Below are 8,734 nucleotides of genomic sequence, written 5' to 3' on the forward strand. Positions count from 1 at the left end.
GTCACGGTGGTTGCAGGTAACTGGTTCCGTGGCCTTGCAGGGGATTCGACCGCCTATCCTCCGGGTAGCTCTGTTTCTATTCCACCCTTTTCTGTGGCTTTTGGTCTGCACTGTATTTGCTTGCTATGGTTGTCTGTATACGTTAATGAGTCAAGTCTGTGTGAGGGTTCAACCCGCTTTTGTGATTCAGAGGGTTTCTGTGCTAATTTTCGGTTAATGCTCCGGTCCTTGGCTCTCTCGTCACTCGGTCATTCTATAGCAGTGCTAGGTAGTCTTATGAGTTCTCGCTTGCTTGGCCGTTGGCAATTTTATGACCGGCAAGATTTATACACAGCGAATGTAATAATTTTGGGGTTTCAGTGTCGTTACTTACCTGTGGTTTGAGGACCGTGGTTTTCTTGCTTGATAGCCCGACTCCTTTCGTTCTTCACTTGACTTCGGCTTCGGCTGGTCGTGAGACGCTTGTAATTGGAATACCCTGTTACTGTGTCGACCTGCAATGTATTTTCATGAACAGAACTTGATGTATGTGTGCGTTTACCTCTCGGAGTAATGATACTTGGTTACAATACTACTTTGCAATGTGTGAGTATAAACAGTAAATGAAAATAGATGAATGTGCGTGGATGCTGTGTGAAACTCTGTCACGGTTGTATTTGTATTAGATGTAATGAAAAGAATTCACTGTATATGCAAGATATATCTTCGAGGACATAAAATCACAATCTGTAAATTTATTTAGGATGCACTGAACAATATATGAAGGAAAAGAATTGTATTCTGCTATTTCTCTTTTTTTTCAATGTCACACTCCAGAACCTTTTACATGTATTTTTCCTGTCTTCTTATACAATAGTTCAGTAGTTAGGTAACTGTTAGTTAGTTCCAGATTACAGTTTACTTGACAGTTACTCCAGTTACGTGACTTGGCTATTGTTAGTTTGTCTGTTCCTTCTGTCTCGTAAAGGTTTGATGCTTTACAATGATTTATGGTCTTTTTGTCTAATTCTCTAATAATCTTAATTCAAAGCCTATAACTACAAGCCCTTAACAATTTTAGTTAGGACCTGTTATTACAATTGCAACAGAAACAAGTTAATAAGACACTTAAGCTAATAAACTAAATGCTGTAGTTTAATCCTTAAAGAACAAAATGATAATAAAAAAAAAACTATGATAGTCTTGCTGTCCAACTGTTGAAATATTCACTTCTCCCAATCTTCTTCAGAAACCTGGTCTGCCTCTTCTCGGTCTGTGCCCTGTCGACCAGATGCTCCTGCATCAGGCTGCCGGGGTAAAAGAGAGTTCTCATGGCTCCGTTCCATGAGTTCTTCCACCGAGTAACCTGCCTTTCGGATCTGCATCTCGTCAAGCCAAGAACTGTCCTCCATTGGACGGTCCTTCCATTTAACGAGATAACGCAGATATTCCTTTCTCCGTGTCTTTTTGGCCACCTGCGTGCTGATGATTCCTTCTATCTCATGGGTCTTGACCGATGGTAACTGTTTCTTCCAAAGATTGTCCTCGAACTGGGTGTCCCGTTGTGGCTGTACCACTCGTTCTTCCTCTGCCTGGGCATGATATGGAAACAGGTCTGCCACATTAAATATGGGTGATATGCCTATATCAGGTGGCAGCTGAATTTCATATGCATTCGCTGAGAATTTTCGCAGAATTTTGCATGGGCCGATTTTTTTGAACTTCAGTTTGTTATACGTACCCTTAGGAAACCGCTCTCGGCGCAAATGTGCAAGGACTTCGTCCCCAATTTCAAAGTTTACCTCTCGCCGCCTTGTGTCTGCATGTTGCTTATATTTCTGCGTGCTGTCCTGTAGTCTCGTCTTGACCTTTTCATGCAGCTCACTCATTGCTTCTGCAAAATCTTCCCCGTCTGCACTCCTTCTTTCTAGCTGTCCCAAATCTCGTAATTCATGTACTCCTCGCGGATGCATACCATACAAGATTTGAAATGGGCTAAGACCGGTGCTCCTATTTGGCGAATCGTTATAAGCGAATTCTGCCTGGGCAAGAGCTCGGTCCCACAATCGTGAGTTCTCCCCCGTCAAGCTGCGTAATAAGTTGCCCAAACTCCTGTTTACCACCTCTGTCTGTCCATCAGTCTGCGGGTGATACGCAGAGCTGAAGTTTAATTGTGTGCCCAGCTTTTTCCACAGGGTGCGCCAAAAATGTCTTGTAAATTTCACATCCCTGTCTGAAACAATAGTTTTTGGTAAGCCATGTAGTCGAACTACTTCCGTAAAAAAAAGATGTGCCACGTTCGTGGCGTCGCTTGTCTTCTGGCAAGGAATGAAATGAGCCATCTTTGAAAACCTATCCACCACCACCATCACTGAATCATACCCCCTCTGTGTTCTAGGCAATCCTAGGACAAAATCAATGCTGACTGAATCCCACGGCCTGCTTGGAACAGGTAGGGGTGTATACAGCCCCGTGTTCTGGCTGTGTCCCTTCGCTAGTTGGCAGATTTTACACCTGGTTATATACCGCTGCACGTCTCGATTCATCCTTGGCCAGTAATAAAAATGTGCGAGCTGCTCCACTGTCTTATTGACGCCAAAATGTCCCGCTAGTCCGCCACTGTGTTTCTCTCTCACCAGATTTTCCCTCATCGAACAATCTGGAACACACAGCTGTCCCCCTCGAAACAACAATCCTTCCTGTAGATTGTAATCTAGCCATGGGCTTGTATTCCTCAATACGGGGTTCTGGCATGCTTCAAAAGCTTCCTTGAAATCCGCGTCCATCTGGTATAAATCTTTCAAGTATTCAAATCCCATCACCTGTATGCCACTTTCCTGTAAGAGCAGGGCTCTTCTACTCAAAGCGTCCACCACTTTGTTGGCTTGCCCACTTATGTGTTTCAACACAAAGGTGAAACTTTGTAGGTACTCCACCCACTTGGCATGTTTATGGTTCAGTTTGTGCTGCTGAGTTATGTACTGCAAAGCAGAATTATCAGAGAACAAAACGAACTCATTTCCCAGTAAGTAGTGCCTCCAATGTTTCAAGGCTTGAACCACTGCATAAAATTCCTTATCATATGACGAATACTTCTGCCGACTCTCATTCAGCTTCTCACTAAAGAATGCCACTGGTCTGTCCTCTTGACTGAGTACAGCGCCAATAGCTGTCCCGCTGGCATCACATCGAACCTGAAAAGGTTTGCTGAAATCGGGCAGTCTCAAGATTGGCCTCTCTGTTATCTTACGCTTCAGGAGTTGGAAACTGTTTTCTGCCGCCTTAGTCCAGCAAAAAGGTTGGCTGGCCTTCTTGATGGTGTCCAAATGGGTGCGCAGATTTCACTAAAATTCCAACATGGGTGCGCAGATTTCACTAAAATTCCTGATAAACTTCCGGTAAAAACTTGCTAAACCGTGAAAACTACGTACCTCGAATAAACTTTTGGGTGACGGCCAACTCATGATCGCTTCAATCTTCTCTGGGTCCATCTTCAACTCATTCTCTGCTACCACGAATCCCAGATAAATCAACTCCTTCTGCAAGAAAGTGCATTTTTTTAAATTTACCAGCAGTTTGTTCTGCTGCAGCTTTTCGAACACCCTTCGGATATGCTGAAGGTGTTCTCTTTTCGTCTTGCTGAAAATCAAAATATCATCCAGATAGACTATTACAAATTTTCCTATAAACTCTTTTAACATCTCATTCATTAATCTCATAAAAGTGCTTGGAGCATTACTCAATCCAAATGGCATGACCAGCCATTCGTACAGTCCTTCGTTGGTCTTGAAGGCTGTCTTCCACTCATCTCCCTCTCTAATCCTGATCTGATGGTACCCACTTTTCAGATCTATCTTAGTAAAATACGCTGCCCCACTAAGACAGTCCATCATATCATCCATTCTAGGCAAGGGAAACCTGTATCGAATGGTGATCTTGTTTATGGCCCGCGAATCTGTGCACATTCGCCATTCTCCCCCCTTCTTGGGTGCAAGGACTGTAGGTACCGCACAGGGGCTTAAACTCTCTCTGATCAGTCCCTTGTCTAACAATTCCTGCACTTGTTTGCGTACCTCCTCGTTGTCCTTGGGGCTCATTCTGTATGCTGCCTTGTTCGGTAAACTTGATCCGGGTATAAAGTCAATATGGTGGCTGATGCTCCTCTTGGGAGGTAACTTATCAGGTAACTCCTCAGCCGCAATATCCTGGAATTCTTCTAACAGCTCCTGGATCTCCTTGGGCAATTCTGACCTTTCCACGCTCAGTAATACTGGCTTCATCCTCCTTACCACTGCAAAATTAATCTCATTTTCTTCAATCTGTTTTATATACTGCTTTCCTCCAAGTAATAATGCTTTTGTCCCGCTGGATTCAGCTGTATCTTCCTCCTTGATGGGTACAAGTGTATGTTTGACCCCATCCTTCGTAAATTTATAACAATTTGTTTTGCCATCGTGTGTCACCTTCTTGTCATACTGCCATGGCCTTCCGAGCAGTATGTGACACACGTCCATTGGCATGACATCACAGACCATTGTATCGTGGTACTTGCCAATGCGGAACTCCACCTCACATTGTTCATCGACCAACAACTGGTGGCCTTTCTGCAGCCACGACACCTTGTAAGGTGTGGGGTGCTTCAGCCGCTTCAACCCCAACTTTTCCACCATCTCCGTGGCTACCAAGTTGTCAGTACTCCCACTGTCTATAATTACCTTACAGCACTTTCCATGCGATTTACAGACTGTCCGGAATAGTGCTTTCCTCTGGGTTGTTTCAACCACTTCCTTGGTTGGCTTTATCAGTACTTTATTCAAAATTAAAGCTTCCCCCGTTTCTGCCATGTCTTCCACTTCCCGGGGTTGTGCTTCAGCTTCTTCAGGCTGTGCCATCAGCGTTCCCCTTTGACCAGCTTGTTCAGCTTCTGGACACTCAAAGGCTCTGTGCCCCCATTTGTGGCACCTGTAGCACTGGACATTCGCCCCTCTTCCGCGGCCATTCCCTCGTCCTCTCTGGTATGACCGACCTCCTCTGGTGCTATCTCCTTTTTCGGCTGTCCCTGAAGCTTTTGAACTGCTGCTTTCTTCGCTGTTTGCAGCACTCTTACCTCTTCCGTAGGACTGTCCTCGTCCTCTGCTACTTCCTCTCCCTCTTCTGCTGTTCTGTTTTCTGTTAATCTTTTCCTCAGCCTTAACAGCGCTCTGAAAGGCTTCTTCAATATTCCGGGGAGAAAGAATACTAATTTCATCTAGTATCTCCATCCTCAATCCATTTACGTACCTTGTTGTCTTTTCTGGGTTATCATCAGTATAACCAGCACGTAAATTTACCCTGTAAAATTCTTCTGTATACTCCCTAACTGTCATCCCTTTTTGTCTTAGGCTCTGCACTCGCCGATATAATTCCACCTGGTAATCTTTCGGCAGAAATCTGCCCTTCAACTTCGCTATCATTCTGGACCATAGTCGTATCGGCGACTTGTTCATTTTCTTTCTGTCTGCTTGGACACTGTCCCACCATAATAGTGCGTGTCCCTTCAACTTAGTGGCAGCGAACTTAACCCTCTTATCCTCACTGACTTCTTCATTTTCAAAATATTTATCCAGTTCGCTTATCCAGTCCAACAGGACTTCCGCAGACAGACTGCCATCATAATTTGAGATTTCTGTTTTTGGTTTGCTGCTGGCCATCAAAACCTGTCGCAGCAACCTCAATTCTGGAGCTTCCTCATCAGACCCTTCTGCAGCAGTCATCACCTCCTCTTCACTGGTGTCTCCCAGTTCTGGGTCTCTTCGTCTACCCGCTTCTACTGCTTCCAAGCGAGCTGTAAGAACTCTAATTTGTTCTCGCAATCCTTCATCTGCTCCTCTACGTGCACCTCTTCCACGTCCTCGTCTTGGCACTTGTCCTTCTGCCATCTTCTCTTAACTAAAGAAAACTGCTCTGATACCAATTGATGGGGACCCAGCCCACGTGTCCCTCACTCCCAAACCTTACGTGGACTTGTGTGATTATTTCGTAATTGGATATTTGTTTGATTGTGCTTTTATGAATTAGGTGATATTTAATCACCCGCCTGTACTTCTCCGCCTCTCCACGCTCCACCTGTCCGTCTCGGGATTTGGCAAAACCCTAATTCTCACTTGGCCCTTTTCCCCGGCTAGTTCGCGCTCATTTGGTCATTTTCACTGTTATGTTTGCTCTCTGTGGCTCTGCTCTGGTATTCGGCTCTGTATATGGGTTTTGTTACTCTCTGCAATGTTCCGCTCTCTGTGGTTATGCTCTGGTATTCGGCTCTGTCTATGGGTTTTGTTCAGAGGTTCGGCTCCGTCTCGGTGGGAAGCTCAAGGTTGCAACTCCGTCTCTGGTTTCAACCCATCATTCAACTTCGTCTGCTCGGGTAAGGGTTTCGTTTCATGCTGTATGCTCTTCTCCTCAACTCGAATTTCGCCTAACCCTTCACAGCTCCTCTGTGGTTAGGTTGTCACTGAGCTTCTGCGACTTATGGGTCTGGTTACAACTGGTAAGGTTCCACACCGTGGCTCTATACGGGTCTTTCCTCCCTCTGTTCTTTCTATTCGTCTTTCACTGAGCTATTTGTTGTTGCATGAGTTTAATGACATCCGCGACCCTAACAATATATGTCACGGTGGTTGCAGGTAACTGGTTCCGTGGCCTTGCAGGGGATTCGACCGCCTATCCTCCGGGTAGCTCTGTTTCTATTCCACCCTTTTCTGTGGCTTTTGGTCTGCACTGTATTTGCTTGCTATGGTTGTCTGTATACGTTAATGAGTCAAGTCTGTGTGAGGGTTCAACCCGCTTTTGTGATTCAGAGGGTTTCTGTGCTAATTTTCGGTTAATGCTCCGGTCCTTGGCTCTCTCGTCACTCGGTCATTCTATAGCAGTGCTAGGTAGTCTTATGAGTTCTCGCTTGCTTGGCCGTTGGCAATTTTATGACCGGCAAGATTTATACACAGCGAATGTAATAATTTTGGGGTTTCAGTGTCGTTACTTACCTGTGGTTTGAGGACCGTGGTTTTCTTGCTTGATAGCCCGACTCCTTTCGTTCTTCACTTGACTTCGGCTTCGGCTGGTTGTGAGACGCTTGTAATTGGAATACCCTGTTACTGTGTCGACCTGCAATGTATTTTCATGAACAGAACTTGATGTATGTGTGCGTTTACCTCTCGGAGTAATGATACTTGGTTACAATACTACTTTGCAATGTGTGAGTATAAACAGTAAATGAAAATAGATGAATGTGCGTGGATGCTGTGTGAAACTCTGTCACGGTTGTATTTGTATTAGATGTAATGAAAAGAATTCACTGTATATGCAAGATATATCTTCGAGGACATAAAATCACAATCTGTAAATTTATTTAGGATGCACTGAACAATATATGAAGGAAAAGAATTGTATTCTGCTATTTCTCTTTTTTTTCAATGTCACACTCCAGAACCTTTTACATGTATTTTTCCTGTCTTCTTATACAATAGTTCAGTAGTTAGGTAACTGTTAGTTAGTTCCAGATTACAGTTTACTTGACAGTTACTCCAGTTACGTGACTTGGCTATTGTTAGTTTGTCTGTTCCTTCTGTCTCGTAAAGGTTTGATGCTTTACAATGATTTATGGTCTTTTTGTCTAATTCTCTAATAATCTTAATTCAAAGCCTATAACTACAAGCCCTTAACAATTTTAGTTAGGACCTGTTATTACAATTGCAACAGAAACAAGTTAATAAGACACTTAAGCTAATAAACTAAATGCTGTAGTTTAATCCTTAAAGAACAAAATGATAATAAAAAAAAAACTATGACAGTCTTGCTGTCCAACTGTTGAAATATTCACTTCTCCCAATCTTCTTCAGAAACCTGGTCTGCCTCTTCTCGGTCTGTGCCCTGTCGACCAGATGCTCCTGCATCAAATGGGATTTGAGGAGGTTATTATGTCCTTCTCCTACTGAGTAACATTTGGTATAAAGGTGGTAGATGTCTTTTAGTTCCATTTGATCTTTACATGCAATGAGATTTAATGTAGTTCTTATGTCTTTATGGTCAACAACATTTGGTTTGGGCTCTCTGTTGTCCCTTACTTAGTCATTATTTTGAACTTAACCTTGAAGACATACTTACCTAAAACCTTTAGCTTTTTATCCATCATTTCTATTTCTATTGACACAGGAGTTCCAATTTCCACAGTACAAATTATTATGAAATTTTTTTGCCTTCAAAAATTTGTACTAACATATGATCTATGTTAACATATTCTTAATAATTCAAAATATCTACATTATTTTGTACAACTTTATATCTTTAATTTTTGAAGATCTAGAATCTTCCAACTAACTAATAAACTCTTACTCAATTTACTCTTGGATCATTATTATCCTACTCAATTTGCTCTTGGATAAACTCTTACTCAATTTACTCTTAAATCATTGTTCTCCTACTCAATTTGCTCTAAGATCATTGTTTTTACGAACTCTTCAAATACCTCAATTATTCTATAACTTTCTTACTCAATTTACTCTTGGATCATTATTATCCTACTCAAATTGCTCTTGGATAAACTCTTACTCAATTTACTCTTAAATCATGGTTCCCCTGCTCAATTTGCTCTAAGATCATTGTTTTTACGAACTCTTCAAATACCTTAATTACTCTCTAACTTTCCAAATTGAAATCAATTGTTTAAAACTTCTCAACTTTATCAACTCTCTTCTTAACCACTACCATCATGACAACCTTGACT

This window comes from Pinus tabuliformis, chromosome 6 (genome assembly GCF_031772625.1).
Source record: "Pinus tabuliformis cultivar Carrire ecotype Pingquan chromosome 6, CPIR1, whole genome shotgun sequence".
NCBI classification, from domain to species: domain Eukaryota; kingdom Viridiplantae; phylum Streptophyta; class Pinopsida; order Pinales; family Pinaceae; genus Pinus; species Pinus tabuliformis.